The sequence below is a fragment of the Ictidomys tridecemlineatus genome, chromosome 2 (assembly GCF_052094955.1).
Source record: "Ictidomys tridecemlineatus isolate mIctTri1 chromosome 2, mIctTri1.hap1, whole genome shotgun sequence".
Lineage (NCBI taxonomy): Eukaryota > Metazoa > Chordata > Mammalia > Rodentia > Sciuridae > Ictidomys > Ictidomys tridecemlineatus.
The window spans coordinates 121312728-121338789 of NC_135478.1; the positions used below are offsets into that span (position 1 = coordinate 121312728).

The 26062-nt window shown below is 41.4% G+C and overlaps 1 long non-coding RNA gene across 1 annotated transcript; it reads right to left on the reverse strand.

The window, feature by feature from the left end:
* Positions 1–6921: 6921 nt before the first annotated feature.
* Positions 6922–17276, reverse strand: LOC120892030 (uncharacterized). Its single transcript, XR_013435008.1, has 3 exons — positions 11762–17276; positions 10072–10157; positions 6922–7930 (listed from the first exon to the last, which is right to left on the reverse strand). It is a non-coding gene; the product is annotated as an uncharacterized LOC120892030 (long non-coding RNA).
* Positions 17277–26062: the final 8786 nt, after the last annotated feature.

Sequence of the window (26062 nt, forward strand, 5' to 3'; positions counted from 1 at the left end):
CTTGTGCACATGTCTGTATGCACAAAAGTATGCATTTTTGTTGTTGTTGTTGTTGTTGGGGATACACCTGGGAGCAGAAAGTTCCAGGTCATTAGATACTACTAATCAGTTTTCCAAAATGGTTGTATCAGTGTTCACATCCTCCAACAGCTTACTCTTTTCTCTTGCCAAATGTCATCTTCAGCACTCAGTGTTATTAATCTGGTTACTTCTAAGTGGTGAATGTTCAAAATGTAACTTGAGCAGGCTTTCTTTGATAGCTCCTGATCTTCAGGTTCTGTACTTCTTTCTCTATGGAGCTTGTCAGTTTCTTTAAATTCTCCTGGCCACATGTACGTGTATTAGCAGATACATTGGAAATCATAGCCTCACTTGCTGGGATCATCTCTCTGAGTCCCTGTTCTCTCTTACCCTAGCCCTGTGATTCTCTATTTGTTGTAAATCAGGTTGAACCTTAAATAGCACACTCTTATACTTTGATCCAGATTCACTCTATCCTCTTAGGAGGTGACAGGTTTGCAAAAATCTGAAATCTCAAGTGGTTTCCAAGCAAGAGCTATGTTAGAAATTACTTTACCCAATGATGAGAAAACTTTGAACTGAAAGACTATGAAAGTGCTATGCATCACAGCTCTGTAGGCCACCTGGGCAATTCAGCAAGATGCTTTCTCAAAATTCAAAGGGCTGAGGTTGAGTCTCAGTAGTATAGCCTCCTGGATTTAATCCAAAGTACGGCAAATTAAAAAAAAATGAAAGGTACTTTTAGAAAATATTAAATTTGACATTGTGGTGATAGAAGAAAATAAGGACATTAGAGGCAAGTAGAGAGTCCATTATAATAGATTTCACTGGGATTTTAAAGAAATGTTAAAGAGAACATCACAAGCTGCAGTGTGCCATAAATTTAAAATCTGAAAAAGGTAACTTTTTGAAAAAGAAGAATGATTAGCTAATGTGATGAGTAATAGGAAGAATATTTATCTTGATCATTGTGAAAATGTACTTACAATTTTATATCCTTTCACGTGAAATGAAGAAAAATTGCACTAATATAGAATGAAGATTTTAACCTGATAAAAGAATAATGTCCCAAAATTTCCTATAGATATGATATGGTTTAAAATTTAAAAAAAATTACTTTTCCCATTAAAGTAAGGAACAGACCTAGTGGGACCCATTTTCCTAACTGTTTAGCGTCCTTCTGGAGTTCATATGCAATGTTGGACACCTTGTAAGTCAGGCAGTTTCCTTGAATTCCCAAGCTAGTTTGCTCAGTGGTAAAATGGGGATAATAGCACTTATCAATGGGTCACTGAAAGAATGAACTAAGTCAAGTAAACTATTTAGCAATTGCCCTACATACAATGATAACCTGCAAATGGAGATTATCCTGATCCTGGTATACTTCCAGAAACACTTTCAACCCATCCTTTTTAACTTCACCCTAAATTCTTGGAAATTGAGTCACTGGACAAAGGATTTTGCATGCCTAAGCATTGGATGCATATTGCCAAACTGCCAATCCTGTAGCCTTTTCCTTCCACCCCTCATAGTTTGGAGATAGAATGTGATTCTGTATCCTCCATTTTCTTAGACTGCAGTAGTCACCTAATAGACTCTAGTTTGTCAGTGTTCTGCCTTGAGATGATTTGCATTTCTCTTTTCATTACTTTATTTTAAAAATAGTGTTTCATGTCTGCTTGCTTCCATAGTGGTGTGTATATTGCCTGATGGTATGAAAAACAGGTACTATTAAATTAAAAAAATGATAAAACTTATGTGTTCAATGCTTGACTCCAAGGCAGTACATGGTGGCACATTCCATGAAAAGACCCTGGTCATTACCAACCATGGCCACAAAGGTTGCCCAGGAGATTAATAGCATGACAGAAGAAACCCTCTGGAAGGCAGAGACAGGGGTATGTTGGATTTCATTACCTTCTCTTTTATTTATGCCTAGTTAGATTTAAGAGCCTACCTTTTTTTCTCAGATCATCAAACTTTTCTTTATTCAGTACTTAGCAGTGGAGTCCATTGGTTGAACCCTGACCTGGCTAATTTTGAGGGTAGAAAATTGGCCTTAAGTGTCTACATTTTCATCTAATGATTAAGTTTTGTTCTTCTTGTGTTCTAAATCTACCATTTTTTTGAAAGACAATGTTCATATGTATTGATTGTTTCCACCATATGGTAAATCAATGGAAGACAAGTGAAGGATTTGGGGCAAGCACAGATGAGGAATAAACCAAGTGAGTAAGCTTTGGCAGATATTTAGTTGATAGCCATCTGTGCACCAAACATAGGAGATGCTCCAGACTCCTATTTTTAGGGGGAATTCAGACAAGTAGTTGTTGTCCATGAACTTTACCAATTTATGCTCTTGAAATATTTTACATGAATGGTTGGGTTCAATGTTTTGTTTTGTTTTTGTTTTTGCCTAACAGAGCACAAAATTAGCAGCTAAAAATACCTGCTTTTTTGTAGTTCTTTGGGTGAAACTCTAAAATTATGATAGAAATTAAGATATTACATGAGCCACATTTTTTTCTGGAGGCCTGTAGTCCTCTTCCAGGTTCTTGTGGGTGTGACAGAAGCCATTGCCTTGTGGCAGTAGCACAGAGATCCTAATGCCTTGCTGGCTGTCAATTGCAGGCCAATCTTGGCTCTTAGATGTTGTTCAACTTCCTTTCCACAAGCTGCTACTATCTTTCAACCAGCCAGGGCTCACCAATCCTTCTTCTGCCAGACACCTGGAAGTATAGAATCTTGGCTTCTTTAGGCCTTTCTATGTAATGTACCCACAAATAAAGAAGAGCCTCTATTTCCACACTTTATTTTTCTCCTGGATCCATTTATTTCCATCCTTAGTGTAGAAACCATACCACACCTTAAAATGAGTTTGCAGTTTCTGTGTATTATGTGATATGTGGCTCTGAAAGATCCCCCCAATGATTGATGTCTGTGGGCCACTAGAGAATAATTCCAAAATATTCTTTAGGGAAAATACATTTCATTTCCATTTATGATATCATTTTCTTCAGTCATTCTCTATTTTAACACAATAACATTATATATATATATATATATATATATATATATATATATATATATATATATATATATTTGCAAATACTGGAAGTAAAGAAGTGAAAAAGTATAACCAAATGCTGATTATATCTAATGGATGTTAAATCCTTATAAAGAGGCAGAGAAATAAAGAGGCGGAGAAGTAAGTATAGCAAATAATGTCAGGTGGTCAGGTGAGATCACTCTAGAGTAAAGAGTAAGAGGATAGAAACTTGAGAAATTTTATGTTATTTGGGTGGGGAGTTATGGGACTTGAACTCAGAGTCACTCAGCCTCTGAACCATATCCCTGGCCCTATTTTGTATTTTCTTTAGAGCTAGGAGTCACTGAGTTTCTTAGCACCTCACTTTTGGCAAGGCTAGCTTTGAACTCATGATCCTCTTGTCTCATCCTCCTGAGCCATGGGATTACAGGTGTGTGCCACAAGCTGAGCCATGTACTGATTCTACTAGACATGTTGGAGTTGGCACAATATCTATTACTCTTTCAAAGAAAGTTTCTTCTTTAGATGATTATTCTGGATCCCCTCTTCCTAAAACATTGTCCCCCAAAGCAGGAATCTGTAGGATTAGAATTTTCACTTGGTCGCATTCCCCAGCAGGTGAAAAAACAGTAGTCATGCATGAGTAATTTTTAAAAATACTTTTCATAGTTGCAGATGGACACAATACCTTTATTTTTTAATTTACTTTGTTATGTAGTGCTGAGGATTGAACTCTGTGCCTCACAAGTTCTAGGCATGTGCTCTATTACTAAGCCACACCACCATCCATAAAATGAGTAATATTTTAGTAATGATAACAGTTCTTATTTATGTGTATTCATAAACCCTTATAAGATGCCTAAGATATCAGAAGAGACTTACACTTGATCACTGTAGATATGTGAAAAGACTGATCTTTAATTGGATTCTTTAGTTACTGGTATGTGTATGTGTGTATATATGTACACATACATATGTATATATTTAGTCAGATATTAATTCAGAATCCATATGAAGAAATATTAAGATTTCATCTGATTTATTTTTTCTTCAAACAGGCAATACCCCCAATGTATCCTCCAGGAACCAGGAGAGGAGCTTATGAATGGATTGAAGAGCTGTTTGCAAGATCAGCCTTGGGTTGTTGTGCGAACTGTACATTAGTAGTTCTCCACAAGTGGAGACAGTGCCCCCAGAGACCATTCACTTGTGACTGAAAAAATTTTTGTTGCCACACCAGGATGGTGTTGTGTTGGCATGTAGTCTAGTGGGTAGAGACCAGCAATGCTGCAAAACACCCCACTGTGCATGACACAACCACACACAGCCATACTACCAAGTGTTGTCTGTCTCAAATTGCAATGGTACTGTTGATGAGAAACTCCAGAGTAAAATAAATAAATAAATGGATGAAGGAGACCCCTGGACTAGCCTGAAATTGGAGGCCATGAATGAAACTGTCCTAAAAGCTACAGTCCTATAGGGGGAACTCTGACATTGCCAAGTAGCAGAGGTCAGTTTGTCCCAAGTTGAGGTTTACTTACATGTTTCTGGGTTCCTTTCAGGTGTGCTGAGTTCCTGACTTAGAAATGCACCACATGCTCCACAATTTATTGTGGTCTATCAGAATGGAGTGGATGATGGTCAGCTTCCTGCCTTGCTTGAAATTCCCCAGCTTGTCGGCTACTTAGAAAATCATTGAACACATAGGCAAGTACATTAATTGTCCCTTTCAAATGAAGCAAGCTGTACTGAAAAAAAATTGTTTTGGGGAGTAAAAAGCAAAAGTAAAGTGAAGAGAAAGAAAGAGCTTGCTACACACAGTGGGCTTCAGTGGCTGATTGGGCAGATCATAGACCCATCCCTTTGAATTTGTGGTTCACACTGAGTCAGGGTGTAGAGTTGAGTGTGGTGGCAGCATCTTTTTCCTATTTTATTTCATAGAGTGTTGTGTGGAGTGCTCTTCAGCCTTAGAGATTCACAGATGTCCAAGAACACAGGGTCCATTGTTTGCAGGTATCAAACAATGATCCTGGAGATTTTAAGTCCCTTGGCTGCGGCTCCATCTCAGTTGTCTCCTTGGCCTCTCCTGTTTTTGGAGCCTGCTGTCTAGCAGGGATAGCAGGAGTGGTCCTGATGTTGAGAGGAATGGTCCCTTCACCTAGGATATGGGTGCCTCTAAAGAGACTCCTCCCCTTTTAAATGCAACTAAGACTGGAAACTGTGCTGTATGGGTGTATGGCTGCTGTCCACAGGCTTTTGAATAGATTCTAAGTGTACAATGTTCTAGCACCTTGAATGTTTCTAAGATGATTGAGTAAACATCTTATCCTTATTTTTAAAGTATCAAGCTAACTTTCATTGTGGTGAAAAACAGATAAACACAAGCTTTTTTGTTAAAAACAATCATGAACTTGGAAATCTGTGGGGACAAGTGCATGGAGTACTGAATACCTAGCATATCTTAAGGGTGTCTGAGGGGCAAAGAACTCCCCTGTGCTAGGCATGTGAGTAATATATCATTAACCCCATAGGCACAGCCCTAGGCATGAGGCCACATGTTGCAGTACCTGCACTTACTCCAAGGCCGCTCCTTGATTGGTTGCTGCAAGGACAGTTGGCCAGAAATTATATTGGTGGCTACTTATGGTCTGCTTAGCTACTGCCTGAGTTTATATACATGGTAATTGTGCAATAAAATCAGACCTTCCTCCTGCTTGGTCTCTGAAGTTCTTGATTAGTGACTGTACAGCCACACTCTCCTCTAACCTATACCATGGATCTCCTCACAGGATGAGAGAGAGCCCACAGATATCCATCTCTGGGAACTGTGATTGACATGGTGATGACAATAGTATGTCAGTTTTAGTTTTACATGTGAATCTACCTTGGCAAAATCACTTAATTACAGTAACTTCAACTTAGGAGTATTTTCTGATCCTTGACAACTAATTTGGTCTATATGTTTCTCACCCTTGGCCAGGAACCCTCCATTTAGATTTAGAAATTGTGATTGGTCTTGTGATTAAGTTTCTTAATCAAGTATTTGTGCCTATGGCAAAATCAAGGTTAATTTTAGTGTGCCTCTATAGCCCCTTCAAGTATAAATATGAAAGTAGCAAGTTAGGTGTTTGTTGCCAATTTGGAGTCATCACAAATCAAATATGAATTATACCCTATCAAAATGTTTAATTATTGAATAGCCTGAACAGGTTTTCTGTTTTTAAAAATGATTTACTGTTTTTAAAGGGGACAATATAAAAAAAGGTTTCTCTTATGCCACTTATTCTTAAGAACATGGACAAATGATGTATTATACAGTAATATGAACATTGGATAAGCCACAAAATACAGAGTTATTCTTACACTGTCAGCTCTACTATCCATGAACATCTGCAATATATCAGAGCAGTTAATTATAATTTTTTTTCAATGTAAGAAAATAACTCACCATGAGTGAGAATCAGCAGGCAAATGACATCAGAATCAAACATTCCAAACTTTTAAAGAATGAAATGGTTGCAAACCTTCTATAGTAAATATACATAAAGGGGAAGATTATTAATGAAATAAAAGTCATAAGAAAAGAAACTAAGAAATGTTGAATTAAAAGGCCAATTTAGATTTTAATAGTTAACAATGATAACTATTAATAGTTAACAATGATAACAAAAATGAAGGAAAATTGGAGGAAGTACCAAAGAGCAGTTTACACCCAAAGAATATGTTTATCTAGAAAATACATGAAAATATCCATGATTTAGTTGAGAGCCATAAAGATATGGAAGGGAAGAAAGTAAATTTTCAGCAAAATATAAGACAAAATAAGACTTGCTGTATATCAAATAGAATTTTCTTTTAAAAATGTCTTTGGGAATAATAATCAAAAACAGATTTGGGATGTTTGAAAATCATAATTTCAGCAAGATCAATAAAAATAAGTCTTCACTTAGGCATATTATAGATTTGAGAATACTAGGGGGTTGGAGTTGTGGCTCAGTGTTAGAATGCTTGCCTAGCATGTGTGAGGCACTGAGTTTGATCATCAGCACTGCATATAAATAAAATGAATAAAATAAAGGTCCATCAACATCTAAAAAATATTTTTAAAAAGACATTTAAAAAAGAATACTAGGAACAAGAAAATTTACAACAATCATAAGAATAGAATGTTTCTATAAAAACAAATAATAAATGTATTATTTATTATTCAATACCACTAGTAGAAACCAGAATACAGTTATATTGTATCCTTAAACTGTGCCAAAGTAATCAAAGTAGAATTTGATTCCCAGCTACGCTATCATCAAGGGTGTCTGAAATACAAATATGCTTACATGAATACATAGGGCATACACGGAAAGCATTGTTTTCATAAGTAATGAGTAACTGCTATGGTATGTTAAAACAAGGTAAAGTCCTATTCTTATTGATATGTGTGTGTTAAAAAAAAAACTCAAAAAGATAGATCTACAATACTACAACATTCGCACAGGAAAAGTCTAGAGAATTAAAACATTTTAAGGTTCTTCAGTTACTGGGAAAAAAAAGAGGTGCTGGGTAACTTTAGACTTAATGTTTCATTTGCATAATTCAGTTGTGTGAAACCACAATAGGAAATAAAATATATGAATAGAAGGGAAGAAATGAAGTAACATTAAGGAAGGGCAGAAACATTGATCAATATAGTAGCATGCAGGCAAGGACTAATTTAAAAAGCAAAAGTATAATAAAGTCTTAGGAGTGTACACAGCTTCTTCAGTTACTGCCATTTGCATTATGCAGCCTGGACTTTGAACTCTCCTTCTGCCAAATAGTAGCTGGGTGAATTCTCTGAGTCTCAGTTTCTTCTTCTACCTTCTATAAAATGAGAATAATAGTACTTATCTTAAAGGGTTGTTGTCAGAACCCATAATGAAAGTAGGGCTTTACCATAATCCCTTACTTTGCATCCATGGCTTATAGTTTAAACACCACTTTAAAAAAAAAAAATCTTAATGAAACAGCATTTAACATTACCACTCAAATTTTGTGTCAAAAATATCTTTGTAATCTACTAGCATATTAGTATTTTATTTTCTAGGTCTTTCTTTATTTTTTCAGATAATTTCTGCCAAGATTGGCAATGCCTAGCTCATCTTGCAGATTGGCAATGCAAAACAGGCTGCCTGGGACTTCAGAATGAAGTGAGTGGAATAGATGGATGATAACTGACCTTTCCCACCATGTCCGCTTATTTTCTGTTTTCCTGCCTCCATTGATAGCAAATATTTTGAATCTTCTGAAGTTCACATTCTCCACATATTTCATGCTTAGGCAAATGAAAATGGGATTTCCATTCCAAAAAGTATTTAGAATCAAACACAATTCACACTACACATTGTTAAAATAAATTGGTTTCTCACCATAATTTTAATGACTTATAATTCAACATAATCTACTATGTCCTAAACTTGAATTTTCAAAGAATTAAAAGAACTAATAATGTATTTGACAAGGGGTTAAGTGAAACAATTGCTTTCCTTATGCACATGCAACTGAAACATTATCCATCCACTTGTTTTTATATTTTCATTTCCTTCTTCATATCCCATACTTCCCGACATAAGGAATACAAACTTTTTGGATTAAAAAATTTTCAAATAGGAAGTTGCAAGGATGATGGTCCTGAACCTATAAAATCTTGAAAAATATAATGAAGAAGTACCAATGTTTGAATAAATCTTGAAGAAAATTGTGCAAAATAATAACTATTGTTTAATTTTCAGTTGATCTTAGGACACCATTAGAAACTGCACAGAAAGACAGGGGCTGCTGTTTTTTATAGTCACAACACCTAGAAAAAGGGAAATCCCTTCCAGGGATGCACAGTTCTAGTGCGGTTCATTGCTGGTAGAAAAGCACCGCCTCATGATTTTTCCCTTTCCTTTCTTCCAACTGAAAAATTAATCATGATATGGAAAAAAAGAAAGGCAGGAGAGAAAGAAGGGAGTTATAAAAGCAAGAACCACATCACACACTCCAGTGCTGCTACTTTAAAACAGTTGCATAGATTTGTGCATCAGATAGCCCTGAAGATGACAGTGACCTTGTCCAAATCAGTGTGTTGCATCCCTAAACTACTTTTCAGGTAGGAGAATGACCTGACTCTATGCCAGACTGTGTAAGCTGACATCAATGGCCTGCAAAAAGTGCCAAATAAGCTGACTCTAGCCAGAGCTGACCTGGAGATGCAGACTAAGGACCTGACTGAAGAGTTGGCCTATCTGAATTAGAATCACGAGGAGGCCAAAATTGATTTTTTTCTTTTTTACAATATATGCACATACGGTAATAAAGTCCAATTCATTCTACTCTTCTTCCTCCCCCCATACCCTCTCCACTTTCACTTCCCTTTGTCTAATCCAAAGTATCTCTGGTATTCCCTACCCCACTTCCTTATTGTGATTTAGGCTCCACATATCAGAGAAAACATTAGACATTTTGTTTTTTGGGATTGGCTTATTTTGCTTAGCATAATATTCTCTAGCTTCCTCCATTTACTGGTAAATGTCATAATTTCATTCTTCAAAAATGAGTAATATTCCATTAGGTATATGTACCACATTATCTTTATTAATTCATCTCTTGAACAGCATCTAGTTTGGTTCCAGAGTTTGTAATTGCTTTGCAAATGTAACCTCATGACATCTTCACCTTATCATCGTGAAGAAGGTGCATTTACTAGGCCCATTTGTTGGATGTGAAAACTGAATCTCAGGGAATTTAACCTAATTCTTCAGAGTTTCTTAGTAAAATCTGTAAACCTGAAATACAAATCTGGTTCCATCAGCACCCCCAATACATCCTACTTCTTCACAGTTCATGGCTGACCTTGTCTTACCCATACCTTACCCATAATCCATACTGAGCAGGTCCCAGAAGGAAATTGGGCTGACTCTTCCCAGAGCTAGACAGAGGTTGGCCTCCTCCATCTTTAGTGTTATTTTTTCTCTGATTACCTGGCTCCTTTCCAGGATCTTCAAGCTGTCCACTCCCATGTCAGTTATTCAGTGACATCACCTGTCATTCATGTTTTTACAGAACTCTGTGGAAGAGAAAATCCACATGGATTTCAGAAATGGCTCAAGATGTAAATGACTGGTCATGATTGACTTGGACACCCTAAAAGGGGATGGTATTGATGGCACAGGGGTATAAATCTCATGATGGGCCAGAAAACTCATTTACAGAGCAGCCAAAGGACTATGTAGATCCATAAAATGGCCACAAGCCACCTGCAAATCTGGGTACTTCCTCATCTGGGGCAGTCCATAGCCTCTTTCTCCTGGAGCAATATCAGTGGCTTCTTTTGGAATTGAAGTAGGTGTGAAAAATAGCTCCTGTGCCACTTGGTTATAAAAAATGGTAATGATGATGAAGGTGATAATGCAATAGCAAATACTCATAGACCACTTTGCATACATTATTTCATTGAATATTCACAAAGTCCTTTCCCTGACTGTTCTAGTCAGGTCCAGCTGCTACAACAAAATACTCTAAGCTTACAAAACATTTATTTCTCCCCATTTGGGAGGGTGCAAAGTTCACAGTCAAGGTACTGATAGGTTGAGTTCTTGGAAATAGCCCTCTTTTTGCTCATAGCTGGCTGCCTTCTCACTGTGTCCTCATTCGGCAGAGAACCAGTGAGCTCTGGTCTCTTTTACATCTTCTGAGAACACTAATCACATCTTGGGAGCCATGCCCCCCTGGCCTATCTAACTCTAAATACCTCCCAATGGCCCGGCTTTTATGCCATCACACTGGCAGTAGAGCTTCAACATATTAATTTGGAGGAGACACAAACATTCAATAGGGAATGCCACTGTGGGGTCCTGGGCATATTCTGTATCTTCTCTGTGCTTCTGCTGCCTCATCCATAAAAAGGACGGTAATAACACCTGATCAATGTGCATGTGTGTGTGTGTGTGTGTGTGTGTGTGTGTGTATGTGTGTATGATTACATTGAATTTAAAACAGGTGATTAGATGATACATGAAAGTGATCCTAGATCTAAAAAAACCTGAATATAAAAAACACAAGTGTCAAAATAAAATCTGAAACCAGGTTTAAGAAAACATTTCAGCTTGGGAATAAAAAATATTTCCCAGCAAGAGGATAAAATGGGGGTTTGTCTTGATAATATCAACTTTTAAAAAGATGTAATACATATTTATGAAATTTAGCTTGCTTTATGTTTATATTATACATGTATTACTTTATTCTGCTTCCACATTTAGATATCAATTTTTAACTAAAACTCATCATAGTCCTCTCCAACATTGGTGTTTTTTTCCCTCACTGAAACAAATTTGGAGTCTTAAATACAGTTTCAAGGATACGGGTTCTCTTCCCTCTTAGGAGAGGGAAAGACAGGTCCTTGTGAATCAGGACGATCTTGACAAACCACAGTGAGGCCTTCATGTGGCTTAATGTATTTGCAAGTTCATCCTACATGGTCATGCTTGTGACACCACTATGTATATTCCTTTTAAATGACTCCACAGCACTTGTACACAACACTATCCATAGGCTCAAACACAAGGCCACATTCGAAGGAATCCTGATGATCTGTACCTTCTATCTGATCTACCCCAAGCACGAATTGCTGATTTCATAAGAAATAAAACAAGCAATATAGACTGTGTTTACCTTGGTTATTAGAAAATGAAGAGCTTGGCCAACCTCAGGCTCCATGACCACTCAGGTGTGGCCCACATTCGGTCACCCCCTTCATCCAGGCAGTCAGTACCCCGAGTCCAGAGGCAGGCATGATCTAGGAGGGTGTCCATTTTTCCTCCCTATGCAGGAGGAAATCGTGACTGAAAGAGCACAGTGAGAATTTCCCAGCCTGAAAGCATGTGGGGAGGCTTAGGGTGTGGGGCATAAACCCATCTTCCAGCCATTTTCTCAAAAGCAATATGATTTCAAGACACTCGGGAAGTGGAGGAGCTTCTGGTCTTGGCCACTCTAGAGGAAGGTCCAAGATAAGTTCTACTTCAGCTGTGTGACATGAGGAAGGACCTAGACACTGAGCCCCAGGACCATGTTCTTGGCAACCTGACCCCAACTTTGTTACCCACTGGAAGTCTGTGGCTGCACTGGACATCTGGTGATCCCATTGCTTACAGGGCTCTGATTCCCACTGCAGCCTACTGGGCAGCACCACCTACTGGGTTCAGGAGGATGCAATTCCAGGAGTTATCCCAATAGGAGAGATGAGCACTGCCACAACCCCACCCAGCACTGTGATTACTGCAGGTCCAGTGGACCCAGGAAAGCCCATGGGAAGTGGAAGGGGCCCGAGGAGCACTCACTTTGGACAACAGTCCCAGGTGAGGCTCCCTCCAACCTCACTCCTCCAGGTCCCCACTCAGTGATATTTTGTCCAGTTTAGAAACCGGCCCAGAACTTCATCAGTGAGAAGGAGGGACAGTTCTTGATAGCTGAGCATGGAGGAGCATGCAGGGCTGCTTGGTGGGTTATGGGAAGCTTGAGCTTGAAACCTCACAGCTAACTCTGGCAGGGTGCCCTTCCATCCAGGGAAAGCCAAGACCCATGACAACTGGAACCTCCCAAGAGTGAATGCTGAGGGGATCTCTGGGCCTGCAGGTGTCTGTGTTGGATTGGATTGGTGAAAGGTAACATATCTTACACTGTAGGAACAGTAGGAGGCCTAGTATTGTCCCCAGAACAGCTAAGCAATGAAGACACAGTCAAAAACTGTAGAGCTGGAGTTGAGGCTCAGTTGCAGAATACTTGCCTAGCACGTGGAAGGCACTGGGTTCAATTCTCAGCACTGCACAGAAATTAATAAAGGCCTGTTGACAACTAAAAAAATAAATTTAGGGAATCTTGATAACCAAAATTCAAAAAAGCAAGCCAAATATGAATAAAACAAGATTTTGTTAGCACACAGCTGGGTTTTTCTGACTTCCATGCAGAGAGAAAGGACTGTGGACACAGGGTATTATTCCCTCCCAACCTGCCCTGCTGAACCCCTCAGTCAGACTCTGGGTGGCTCCTTAGATGTGTTCTCAGCAGCTGTTCCCTCCACTGTTCCCAGAGGAAGTGCAGGAAGACACACAGGCCATGAACCTAAAGCTGCCACCACCTGAAATGCTGATCAACCAAGAAACTTGCCCCCCAGCAGTTCCCTTTCTGACTGGCCAGGCCCAGGCAGGACAGCGGACAGAACTCTGAGAGCTCAAGGGCAGGGCATGGCTGATTTCTGCCATTGCAAGAGCTCCTGGCTGTCAAACCCAGCCCTGCCCACCCTCACCAGAGGGAGAGTAGATACAAAGGCTAGCTCACATCTTCCTCTGCACCCAGAGCTTCCAAGACAGAGCAGAGAGCTCCCAGGCCACCTGCATGAGCTCCTGCCCCCAAAGAAACCCCATCAGCAGCTCCTACAGCTCTATGTGATGTCTCTGAGCCCTGAAGAGGAGGGCTCCAGACCCATCCAAAGGGGAGCCGCCCCTGGGATGCTCTTCATCCCCACAGATTTCCCCAATGAAGTCCCAGGATGAGAAGATGGCAGAAGGAAGGATGGGACAGCCATTGCCCAGAAAGAAATCCTCACCCACAAGAGACACTGGTAGGCCACAGAAATGCAAGTTTCCTCTCCTGCGACACCGTCAAGGGGAACCTCTGAAGCTGCCACCACCTCTGCAACTGGCCTGTCCAGTGACTGTTGAGGACCTAGACAGGGAGAAGAAGAAAGCTCTGCAGCGCATCAACCGTCTTCTGATGGGTGAGACTCAGGCCATTGGGAACAGCTGTGCCATGGCCCCACAAGCCCATTTGGGAGATCCCTCTCCACTGAGAGGGGCCAGGCCTCTGGCATCAGTGGGCTTCAGCCAGACCTTTCCCCATCCCCCCAGCAGCACAACCATGGTGGCCCACACCCCAGTGTGGGTCAGCTCTGCTGTCTCTTCCCAGAGCCATCCTCCCATCTCCAATCTTACAGGACCGCTCTTCCCTAGCCTGCCAATTGCTGCTTTGGCCCTTCCTCCCAGGCCCTCTCTCAGCACATTGGCAGGCTTGGATGCACAGCCAGTGGCCCCGTTTGGGGTCACACCCTTGAACACCACTATGCCTTCACAGCCCCCACATTGGGGGCCTCCCTCCACCTTGGGTAGGAGCTTCCCACGTTCTCACCAGGGCCCAAAGCCCTACTGTACTCACAGGCCCTCACCTGTAGCAAGCTCCAGCTCTCCAGCTCCAAGGGTGCGAGGACACATTCCACAGGGGAAGCAGCCTCTCACCCCTGAAGCCACCATCCCACCAGTCCCTGGGGTTCCTGGTGGGATGAAGCCCAGAGCCCCCAGCTTTGTCAGCTGTCATCAGCTTGGACACGTAGGAGCTCCAGGTCCAGGTGCAGCTCTGATGCCACCCTTGACTGTGGGCCCAAAACTTGGGCAGCCTAAACTACTCAACCCTTGGGTCTGACTAACATAGAATCATCACCGTGGGTGCTCATGCCAGAACCCAGACACACTCAGTGACCTCAAGGGCAGGTATGAGGATAGACTTGTCCTTGGGTCGGACATCAACCATGAAAGTATGAAGCTCAAAAAAGTAGAGAAACCACCAAAACTAGAGAGCAGCGTTTGGCAAATTTGGGAAATGACACCTATAATGCCTCTAGCCAGAGCACCACCATGGCACCCAGAAAACACACAAAAGAGGCTAAAAAAAGGTCAAAGAAAGAGTGGAGCTCCTACTCTGAGTGCCATCCCTCAAAGCCTGCCCACCCAGAAACACCTAAGCTCATCTCAGGGGACAAGCACTACCACCATAAAGGGTATCTCTAGTTTGCCTTCAGTCCCTGGGACATCAAGGAGATCAGAGAGCCCAGACTTGCTCCTTGAACTGATGTTAGCCTTTGGGTCCTGGTGTAGCTCCTCCCAAAGAGGAGAAATCCCAAGCAACAGGCAGCAACATGGGGCAAGGTTGGAACAGAACACCTCCAGTGCCCCTAGACAGAGCACCAACATAGTACCAGAGAAACACACACAAAAGGGAACAAAAGGGCAAGGAAACACTGGTGTTCCTACCCTGACTGCCATCCCTCAAAGTCTGCCCACCCAGAAACACCTAAGCTCACCTTGTGGGACAAGCAGTACAGCCAGAAAGGATATCTCTAGTTTCCCTTTGGTTCAAATGACATCGAGAGGATCTGGGAGCCCAGACTTGCTCCCTGAACTCATTACAGCTTTTGAGGCCTTGTGTATTTCCTCCCAAAGTAAAGGGACCCCAAGCAACAGGCAGCAACATGGGGCATGGTTAGAATGGAAAACCTCCAATGCCCCTAGCCAGAGCACCACCATGGGGACCAAGGGACAGAAAGCAAGTCACACACTAGAGAAAGTAACCACTGGTGTGGCTGCAGTTATTGCCCTCCCCCAAAGACTGCCCACACAGAAAGGCTTAAGCTCTCCTGGGGGAACCAGCACCACATCCTCAAAATCAACCTTTACTTTGACGTCAACCCATAATCCATCTATGAGACCTGGGAGTCCAGACTGGCTCCCAGATCTGATCTCTGCCTTTGGAGCCATGGTCATCAGCCCCAGTGGAGAAACAAGAAGCCTGAGAAAGTGCTAAGAGCACACTTGGGCTTTAACACCTTCAGCCGCAATTACCCAGATAGGGTGATGCTAACTGCTTCAAGGACTGACACTGCCTAGATGCCAACAGTCCTCCACTTCCCTCAGCTGGCCTCAGCTGGCCTCAGCTGCCTCCACTCCATGGGGTCACTGGGCATCCTATCACCTCCACCATAGGATGGTGAGTCTGGCATGCTCTGCCCCTTGAAGACTTGTGAGGACACTTTGGCCAGGGCACCCACCTCAGTGGGGCAGTGACATGTCCCCTAAGACAACAACCCATGGGAGCAATCCCAAGGTTAGGCACTTGCTCTGTCTCAACCTACACTCCCTCTCCTCTTCTTGTCTCTAAACACAAAGAATTTTAACTTTCTTAACCATGATGACCCTGAAAATGATGGAATAGTTTTGGCACATCTTTGTCTAATGCTGTCGTAATAATAGCTCACAAACTGCAGACAAGAGTCATCTCTTCAGAAAGCCCAGTGGAGGCTCTCGTCCTTCACCAGGCTGACACCCCAATACTCCCCAGTCCAACAGAAATCTAATTAGACTGTGCCTGTTACAGGAGCAGCAGAAAAGCCCCAGGAGCAGGTTCCCCTGCAGCCTCTAAAACCACTTAGTAGATCTGCACTGCACTACCAATGTCTCCATCCCCCACAACACATGGTCTCATTCCTGGGCAGGAATGTCCCCCTCACATTGTTCTGCTCATAGTCGTTGTGGTTCTGTCCTGGTCAGGTTTTAAATCAGGAACACAGTGAACTTGGAGGCTGAGTTTAGACAAGTTCCTTCCACTTCTAGACTTTGGAATATTTTGGGTAACATGAAACTGGTATTGGTTTGGGTCTAATCTCTTTTTCTTTTGTTAATTTAGCTAGAGTTTTGCCACCTTTGCTTTATGCTTTCAAAGAACTACTCTTTGTTCCCTTGAACTTTGTTGGTGCTTCTCTATTTTCTATTGCATTTTTTCACCCTAATCTTGATTATTTCTTTCCTTCTCCTGACTTTAGACTGGTTTTTGTTTTCCTGAGCCATCACCAGGAAATTTACTTGAGGTCTCTCTCTTCTGTCTTTAGGTACAGTTTCCTGTAGTCTTTCCTTTTCATAGTGCTGTTTCTGGATCCCACAAGTTCTGATATGTTGTCTTTCCATATTCTTTTGATTCTAGGGATTTTTCACTTGTTTGATGGTGTGAGGCATAATCTTCAAGTGTTTGTGAGGTTTCTGTAGGTTCTTCTGCTCTTAGTTTCTGGTTTCATTTCATCATGATTGGAAAGCATATAAGATTTTTAAAAACTTGTTTTATGGCCTAATACATAATATACCTTGGGGAATGTTCCTTGTGCTGGTGAGTGGCATGTGTACCCCACAGCTGTTGCATGGCCTATTCTATCAATGTCTGTTAAGTCCACTTGTCCCATAGTGCCACTTAACTCTGACATTCCCTTGCTGATTGTTCATCTGGAAAATCTACCTCCTGGAGAAAAGGGCTCTGAAGTCCCCCAGTTTTGGTTTTTTTTTTTTTTTTTTTTTTTTTTTTTGAGCCTATGGCTTCCTTTTTGTCTATAGTGTCTGATAAAATTAGGTGCTCCAACATTGGTATATATATATATATATATATATATATATATATATATATATATAACATTGTGATACCTTCTTGCTGTGTTTCCCTTGATGAACATAGATTAACCTTGTTTGCCTCTTGTGCCTGCCTTTGGCTTCAGTGTATTTGTCATATATAAGCATCGTGACTTCTCCCTGCCTCCACACTCCACTTGCGTGGAAATTATTTTCCATCTTTCCATTTTCACTCTTGCTCACTATTGCAGGGGAGAGGAGTTTCTTGTGGGAAGTAGATTTTTTGAAAAATTCAATCTATCCGTCTATCTTTAAATTGAAAAATAAAGACCATGTGTACTCGAGGTTATTCTGAAAGGTATAGTATGTTTCTTATTTTTTGTTGGCTTTCTTTCTTTCTTTCTTTCTTTTTTTGCTTGTCATTTTGGTGAAGAAGGAAACATGGAATGCTCAGATGTTTCAGGGTTTTCTAAATTGATAACATGTGACACTCTCATTTCTCAATTGTGTATCTATTCTCCTAGAGACACTTCCTGAGCTTTCACAGTTGTGTTCATCTTTCTGCCTCTTCTGTGTGTAAGATTCCTTTAAGTATCTGTCCATCTGGTTTAGTGCCCATGAATTCTGTTAGGACCTTCTCATCTTGGAAGGTCTCTAATTCTCTTCCAGTTCTGAAGGCTAGTACTATGTTCCTGGGTGCAGTAATCTAGGTTGGCACCTCTGTTCTTTTCAGTGCTTGAAATACATCACTCCTGCTAGGGACCTGAATGGGGATGGAGGAGGTAACCACTGAAGTGTGGGCTGGCTGAAAATAAAGGCCGGGATAGTAATATTAAGAACTAAAAACAAAAGATGTAGGACAATATTGGAAGCAGTGGCTTGACAAGTAGAAGAGAACTGATGGGTCTGATGCTAACAAGGAGAAAAGCCTGGGAATGCTTCCTTTATAATGAAACAAACCAAAGGTATTCAGTGAGGAGCAAGAAAATAAGAAAAACAGTATAAGAGTGGGTAAAACAAATTGTTTGAAGCTTCACAGGTTTTTATTATCTCTGGGTGGTGGTGTTTGATCCTAGGGCTGTGAGCTAAGGTTCATAAGGTCCAAGCTATTATTATTGCTATGCCAAATACCATTAGATAATTTTTCCCAACCCCATTGGAAACCATATTATTTGTCTGCAGTTAGGACAGATATGCTTATAGCCAGCATGGCATCTAAGCATTTCTTCAAATTTGAGTGTGGAAAGTTCATTTCCTACATAAATTTTCAAAGCATTAATTTAGTCTTAATCTTTTCTTCAATAGTCTCCCAATTGCAAGGGCTTTGGAAGTATTTTGAGCCAAATTATTGAAGCAATGAGCTTCATTAGATTACATTTCTTAAAAAGTTCCATGATATTTATCACCTTTTCTCCTCATTCTTACATTTCCAGTAATTAAAGCCTAAGGAGATTGAACTCAGGCTCCTAGTCTGTAATAGGAGCCCTCTTTGCAATTGTTTTCTATAAAGTCAGACATGGAGCCATCAGTAAAATTGAGAAAATCTGAGGCAGCAAATAAATGTCAGAGATCTTTGGGAATACCACCCTTTTGAAAGTTAAAATATTACCAAGGTAACCTGCAGGGGTCATAGCATCCTGATGTGGTTGTTATCATTTCTTGGAGACCAATCCAAAGTATATCCACATTTCTAGAAGCATTATGTTGTGATGGCAAGACATTAACAAACTCTGTGGATTTAGGACAGGTGCCAAATTCTATTGCAGAATAATTAGGGCAGTAAGTTATTGGTGAATTTTCCATGGGAATGGCTGGCTTTTTATGGGCAACTCCCATTTTAATAACTGTCCATCCATTTGACCTTAAGTCCCAGGGGCCAGTATGCTCTCTTTTCCTTAAAACAGCCACCATGTTTATCATGGGACTAACATAGGTGGATTCCCACTGTAGCCAATGCAATTCAATCCAGGCACATGCATTCATCTGTGAAACCTCCCATTATGTGAATATCATTAATAGATACTGGGATGGATTCTCCAGTCCACAAAGGTAGATCTGGGAAATAGGTCCAATAAGTTTCTTCATAGCCTCCACTCACCTGGACACTCAACAGAACCAGCATAGCCACAAACATTGTGGTTGAGACTTATTACCTCCTTGCTGTTAAATTATCTGCTCAGCCTGAAAGGCCAGGTCCTTCAGTTGTCTCCCCAATGACAGGTTGGGTTTTCTGGAAACATACAGGCATAGCCTCTACCCTATGTTATTACTGAATCTGATTTATTCTAGTGCTCCATGTGTTACTCAGCAGGAGTGAGATTTTAATATCACAATTTTGAAACTTTGTAAAATAATTGTGAGATTTAGTGGGGTTACATGAGTTTTTTTTCCTCCTTTTTATTTTTAAAATTGTAGAAAAATTTGATATAAGCTGGAGCATACTTAGCTTAAATTAGAGAATATCCCAGGACTTTACAAGTATTTAAACAGCAAGAAGTGACAATAAATATTTTTATTTGGCCAGGAAAATTAGCAAAAGTGACCTGTGATGCATGTGAGGATTGTTAAAGTCCATGCTGTCAAGCCAAAGAGGGCACCACAGGAGATTTTTGTTGTTTTTATGAGTTTTATAATTTTTGTGTGTCTATTAATGGGCTAAGCAATAAAATTATAAAATGGGGCCAGTATAGATACTGAAATACAGTTTTACAACTTGTTTGTCTTATAGGTAATGACCTTATTATTATAAATTAACTTCAGTTGTTACATTAAAATTTGTACTTGTGTAAGGCTTTAACAGATAATAGTTTTAAAACTTGTAAGGATAACTTGAATAATTATCTTACCTTGGAATAAGATGAAAGAATTTTAACTTAGGTAAGGTGGCCTCTTGGTCAACCTTGGGCAAGATGTTTTGATTTTGAAATAATCTTAGTTTTTTTGCATGAATATTATTTTATAGAAATTTATATATATATAATTTTTGAAGTAATATGAATTAGTGAAAATAATTTGTCATTATATATGAAACATGAAACAGATAAGAGTAGTTTTAATTCCACTTTAAGGGAAAGTGGTAAAATATTTTTATATCCCATATTTTTAACCTTTAAATAAGCTAGGCTCTCTTTGTTGTCTTTTAGAAATATATTTAAGTTGACTTCTCAGTAAAAAGGAATATAAAATTTTATAACATTTCTCAGTAGTCATCCATGAACCATAGAGTCAAGATGCTTGGAGAGGTATCCAATTGGCTTATAGGAGTGTCCAGTTGGTTGAGTGAGGAGACCATTGGTGATACCCTGTCTTTAATCCATAAAGAGGTAGAAAGGATGGTTAGGGTTAGGAAGAGAGAGAGTGTGAGGAGATATAAGAGCATCCCTGAGCTTGTGAAAGGAATTGGCTACTAGGATAGGGGAGGTGAGGGGCCTGTGAGGGGTCTCCTTAGCAGCCTTGTATAAGGGGTTGGCAAGAAGTGCAAAGTGGGGAACCCAATGCCAGAAAAAGCCTGCCATACCCAGGAAGGAGAGGATGTAGTTCACTATTTTGGGTGGCTGTAGGTCACAAGGAGCTTCAATTCTGTCCGTTGTCAGGCTTTTAGAAGTTGGAGTGAGAAATATACCTAAAGAGATAACTGAAGAGGTAGTAAGCTGGGCTTTGGCTGGAGAGACCAGGTAGTCCAGAGACCCCAAGAAATTGAGGAGCTGAGCGGTGTGAGTTCGGGAAGCCTTGAGTGATGAACTGTGTAGGAGAAGGTCATCCACATACTTTAAGAGCGTGCTGTCCCCCAAGTCACAAGCAGTTAGTTCTCATTTCTCAAATACATAGGGACTGTCCCTGAAGCCTTTAGGTAGGACTGTACATGTCATCTGTTGAGACCTAAAGGATGTAGGGTCTACCCATGTGAAGGCAAAGGGCTAATAAGTGTCAGGATGGAGGGCCACTGTAAAGAATGCATCTTTAAGATCCAGGACATTAAAGTGAGTGTTCAAACGGGGGACATGAGAAGAGTGTCAGGGTTGGGAACCACCAGGTGGATGGGAATAACTGTCTCTTTAGTTAAGTGGAGATTCTGAACTAAGCAATAGATTCCTGAGGGTTTGCATCCTGGCAATATGGAAGTGTTGCAGGGGGAGTCAGTAGGAAGGGGTCCCTGGGCAAGTAACCAGTCTATGATGGGTCTAAGTTCCTTCCTATGGGTTTTGGAGATGGAAAATTGGGGACATAAAGGAAGTTTAGTTTGCAGTTTTAGCCAAGTATGGACTGGTGGGAGGCTATGACCAGCTTGGAGATGTCCCAGACCTGGGGATCGACTAGGTCAGGGGGCAATGGCACAGTAGGTACTTCAGGTTATTAGAGAGGGTAAGGATTAGCAGAGAATGACATGGGAGGTAGTATTTTGTGGTATATTTGGACTATGGCTCCTAGCAATTGGAGAACATCTCTGTCTAGGAGAGAAACTGGACAGGATGGAATGACCAGAAAAGAGTTTGTGAATGGGTATCGCTTCAGGGCACAGGTCAACTGAGCAGTTCAGTTTGGGTAGAAAGGTTTGCTGTCAATCTTCATAACTGAGACCTGGGAAGAAAACAGAGGCCCAGAGTGAGCAAGCAAGACAGAATTGGTAGCCCCTGTGTGCACAAGAAAGGTTGTAGACTTAAAAACTACATGGACCATTATCCTGGGCTCCATGTGTGAAATTGGGATCCTTGAGTCTGGGCTTATAGTCTGAACACCTATAGTTCAAGAGAAGGGACCACTTAGCTGGTCATACCCCCATGTAGAGTCACTAAGGAAGGGCCAGCCATGGGGCAGTCACATTTCAAATATTCTGTCTGCTTACAGATGGGGCATGGCCTGGAAGGAGGGTGTGGACTTGGGCATTTGTGAGCCCAGTGACCTTCACATCCACATTTGAAGCAAGTCCCTGGCAGAGAGGAATACTGAATCCCCCATGAAGCTCTTGCTTGAGCTCTAGGCCTCAGGGCCACTGGTAAGGCCTGGATTTGGAGTGTTACATTTTTCTTTAATTGAGCCTGCCTGGATAGTTCAGCTGACTCCTCCTGGGCATTATAAACTTTAAAGACCATTTTCACCAGATCTTGGATAGGAGTCTGAGGGCCCTCCTCAGCTGTTTGAGCTTTTTTCTAATATCATAGATTGATTGAGCCTGCTGGATGTGGGCTTGCTCATCCTGGGTAAGGAGGAAGGACAGAACAAAATAGACATCATGTCAGATAAGATCATAAGTCTGGGAGAGGTATTGACATTCCTTAATATAAGTAGAAGTGTCAGCAGAGAAGGACCTAAGGTGCTTTTCAATCTAGGAAAGATCTTGAAGTGAGAATGGGACAGGTACTTGGCCAATTCCTTCAGCATCAGCCACTTCCCTGAAAGGACAAAGGAACTTTGGGTTATCTGGTAAGAGGGTCTAGTGGGACTGGGTGTGGGCACTGACAGGAGAAATGAGGGATGAGTGGGTGGAGGTGATCATGGCTGCAGGAGAGGAGGAAGGAGAGAAGGGGGAGAGAGATGGAGGAGGAGGGGAAAGGTTGTGTCAGTAGAAGAGGTAGGCAGGGAAGCCATGGATGCAGGAGAAGAGGGAGTTGTGGGGAGTGAGGGAGGAGGAGCTGTGGTGGCAGGAGGAGGGGTGGAGGGGTGGGAGTGGTAGCAGGAGCAGATTGGTGTGTTTTGGGAGGAGGAAGATGGGTAAGATAGGGCTGAGAGCAGCTCGGGTGGTTCTGAGAATGTGGAAAGAGAGGGAAAGAGTTTGGGATTTTCCTACCAAGGAAGACTCCATGGAGCAGGAGAACAGATAGAACAGAGAGGACGGGAGCAGAGGGCAGAGGGAAGGACTGGAGCATATCTCAAAAATCCTGAACATTTTGCCCATTTACCTGTTTAGAGACAGAAATGGTCCAATTCAGTGAGGGTTTCAAATCAAAAGTTCCTTCTGGGGGCCATTGTGACTCATTGTTTAAGTCTGGTTCTTTTTCAAACACTCTCTCTCTCTGAGTTCATGTTCTGCCTTAACCCCCTTCATTCTTTCAGTTGCATTCTCTCAAATTCCACTGATATTTTTAAGATTAATGTTTTGCATAGTTTGTCTGGCATGTTTAAATATTTTGCATCAGTGCCAAGAAAATTGTGGAACATAGGTGGCATCAGGTTGCCTTGCATTGTGAAATTTCTCATATTTGCATTGACACTTGTACTGCCAATGGGATGGATATGTCTCTGTTTTTTTTTTTTAATCTAGGATGGAACAGAGGAGCTTAAGCACTGAGACAGCCACATCTTCAGTCCTTTTTTTAAATTTTCATTTGGAGAGAAGCTATCATTAAATTGCATAGGGCACCACTGTGTTACAGACGCTGGGTTTGAAATTTCAGTCCTCCTACCTCAGACTCCCATCTGCTTGGATTAAAGGCAGGCACTGCCCAGATGTGTCTCACTCTTGTTTTGGATCCATTATTATCAACTGCCTTCTCCTGGTGCAGTCAGCTAGGAATGGTTTGTTGTGTGGTGTTGAGTTTCACTCCAGATGTACTCCATTGCCTCTTTTCCCTGTTGCATCTCTAGCTGTGAATATGAGGCCTGACCCTGGGCCTCAAGTTCCACAGTGTGAAGGAGTGAAATTCTCTGCTTGTCGAGAGGGTGGGGAGCCTCTAGTATTCCTGTGGTGTGATGCAGACAGAAGGGTGTGTGAGTTATGCCTCTCTATTTTCTTCTGCAGTTGGTAGGGAAGGGCCTACCACCAGATGAGGTTTCCTTGAGCTCTGATGACATTGGTTTTGTCCCTTAAAATCTCATTTTGGGCCATGTATGTGTAAGCAATTATCCAGACCACTCCTCTGTGAAATTGGAATGCTTATGACAGAAAATAAAAGAGGTGACTCAAGATGCCAATTCTGTGCACAAAAAAGACTGAAAATTAAAAAAAACTGCCAAAAATAGTGGGCCCAATTTGAGGGCCATATTGTTTTGAGGATTGGCAATGAACTTCACCTAAATATCCAAGACTGGTAGAAAATTGAATAAAAAGGGGCTCAGAAGCACCTTGAGGGTAACTATTGGGAGAAAGCTTCCCCAGGTAGAGTATAGGTGACTCCTTTCAATGTAATTATGTTCTCACCTTTGTCTCCAAATAAGATTTATTCACCATGTGATTTAATCTTGAGAACTTTAGAGACTTGTGATGCCTGGAGACCTCAATCAACATGGAACACACACACACACAAAAATGACTCACACTCTAAAATGGAGGTAGGGAAAGAGCTGGGTAAGCAGATGAAAGACTTGGGATCACCAAGGTCATGTTTCTCCTAACAGAAAGACCACCGTGGAACAGAATACAAAGACCACAGATGCAAGGCTGAGCTTCAAACAAAGGGTGAGACATCTGTTATCCAGAGACCAGACCTTTCTGAAAAGGGACAAACTTCAACACAGTGACCTTAACCTGAATGGAAGAAAGGGCACGTGAAGAGCACATTGTCACTGAATGCCTTACCCAGGAGTGGGCTGGGGGCTAATTTTCTTAACCCTTAGATCCTTATAAAACCTGAGACAACTGCCACTCACTGGCAATCCTCTCTTGGGACCCCACCCATGCAGGAGTTCTGCCTTTTTATATTGTTTTTGTAAATTCTGACACTTTGCCCTCACTCTTCCACTATTTATGTCTGAAATTCTTTTAATGGATTAAAAAGGCAAATAACCCACTCAACTTCGTGGTGTGTGTTACAAAATAACTGTAGACTAATTATGTCAGGAAACTAGTCTGATGTGGGAAGTGATATTACCTACTGCCCATCTCCACATCCTGTCTGTCCCCAGAATGGGGCTGCAGTTGAACCCTTATGAGATCACACAGGGAAGACCCTTTCAGATCTCACTAAGAAGAATGCATTCTCCACCTTGAAAATATGAAGGCAGCACCCAATATTCTGTACAGCTGCTGAAACTAATTCTGACGTCCCTGCAGGAATTTCCTTCTTCTAGGACAACACCCTCTCCTCAGTGCCCTTCCCATACTTTCTAGACAACAGACTCAATCCTGCTTATGATGTAGAAAAACTAGAGATCAGAAGCAGAAATCATGGATAAATGGACAGGCCCTCATGAAGTCCTCCTCATCGCTCAGACATTTCTAACCCTCATTCACCACATCTGAGGAGGAAAAATCACCAGCAGAAGATGATTTGCCCTTCTCATCCTGGGAACCCACGGTCCCTGGTTAGCTGACAACCCCTCTATAAATCTCACATGTCTGCTCAGGAGACAACCCTAGATGGAATATATCAAGCTTTCATGTGTTCAATGATTGTTCCTCTTGACCTTCTCTGTCCCTCCCTAAAACCAGGTCAGAGTCTTTTCCAACTGGTTACAGATTGGGCTCTCAGTTTCTGATCTCCATCATCAGGTGGATGGTTGGGACTGTGGAGAGCTCCCTCTGCTGGACACTGATTAACTAATTTGGAAAATTCAGGCAGCCAATCAAAGTACATGGCAGCAGGTTCCTAACTGGCTCAGATCAAGGGGGAATGCTGCCATGCTCAACCAAAAATGCCTCCTTGCCCCTTCTAACCAGGAGAGTCCTGAGATGTTCAAACTCAAGGCTGAGAAGAGAAAACCTGTCTCTTCTAGAAAGAGAAGGATTTGACACCACTCCAGACAAAGGTCATTAGTAGGTGATGGAGCCAGATGGCTATTGGCAGGACAAGCTGAATGGGTGAGAGATCCACCTCATGTACTG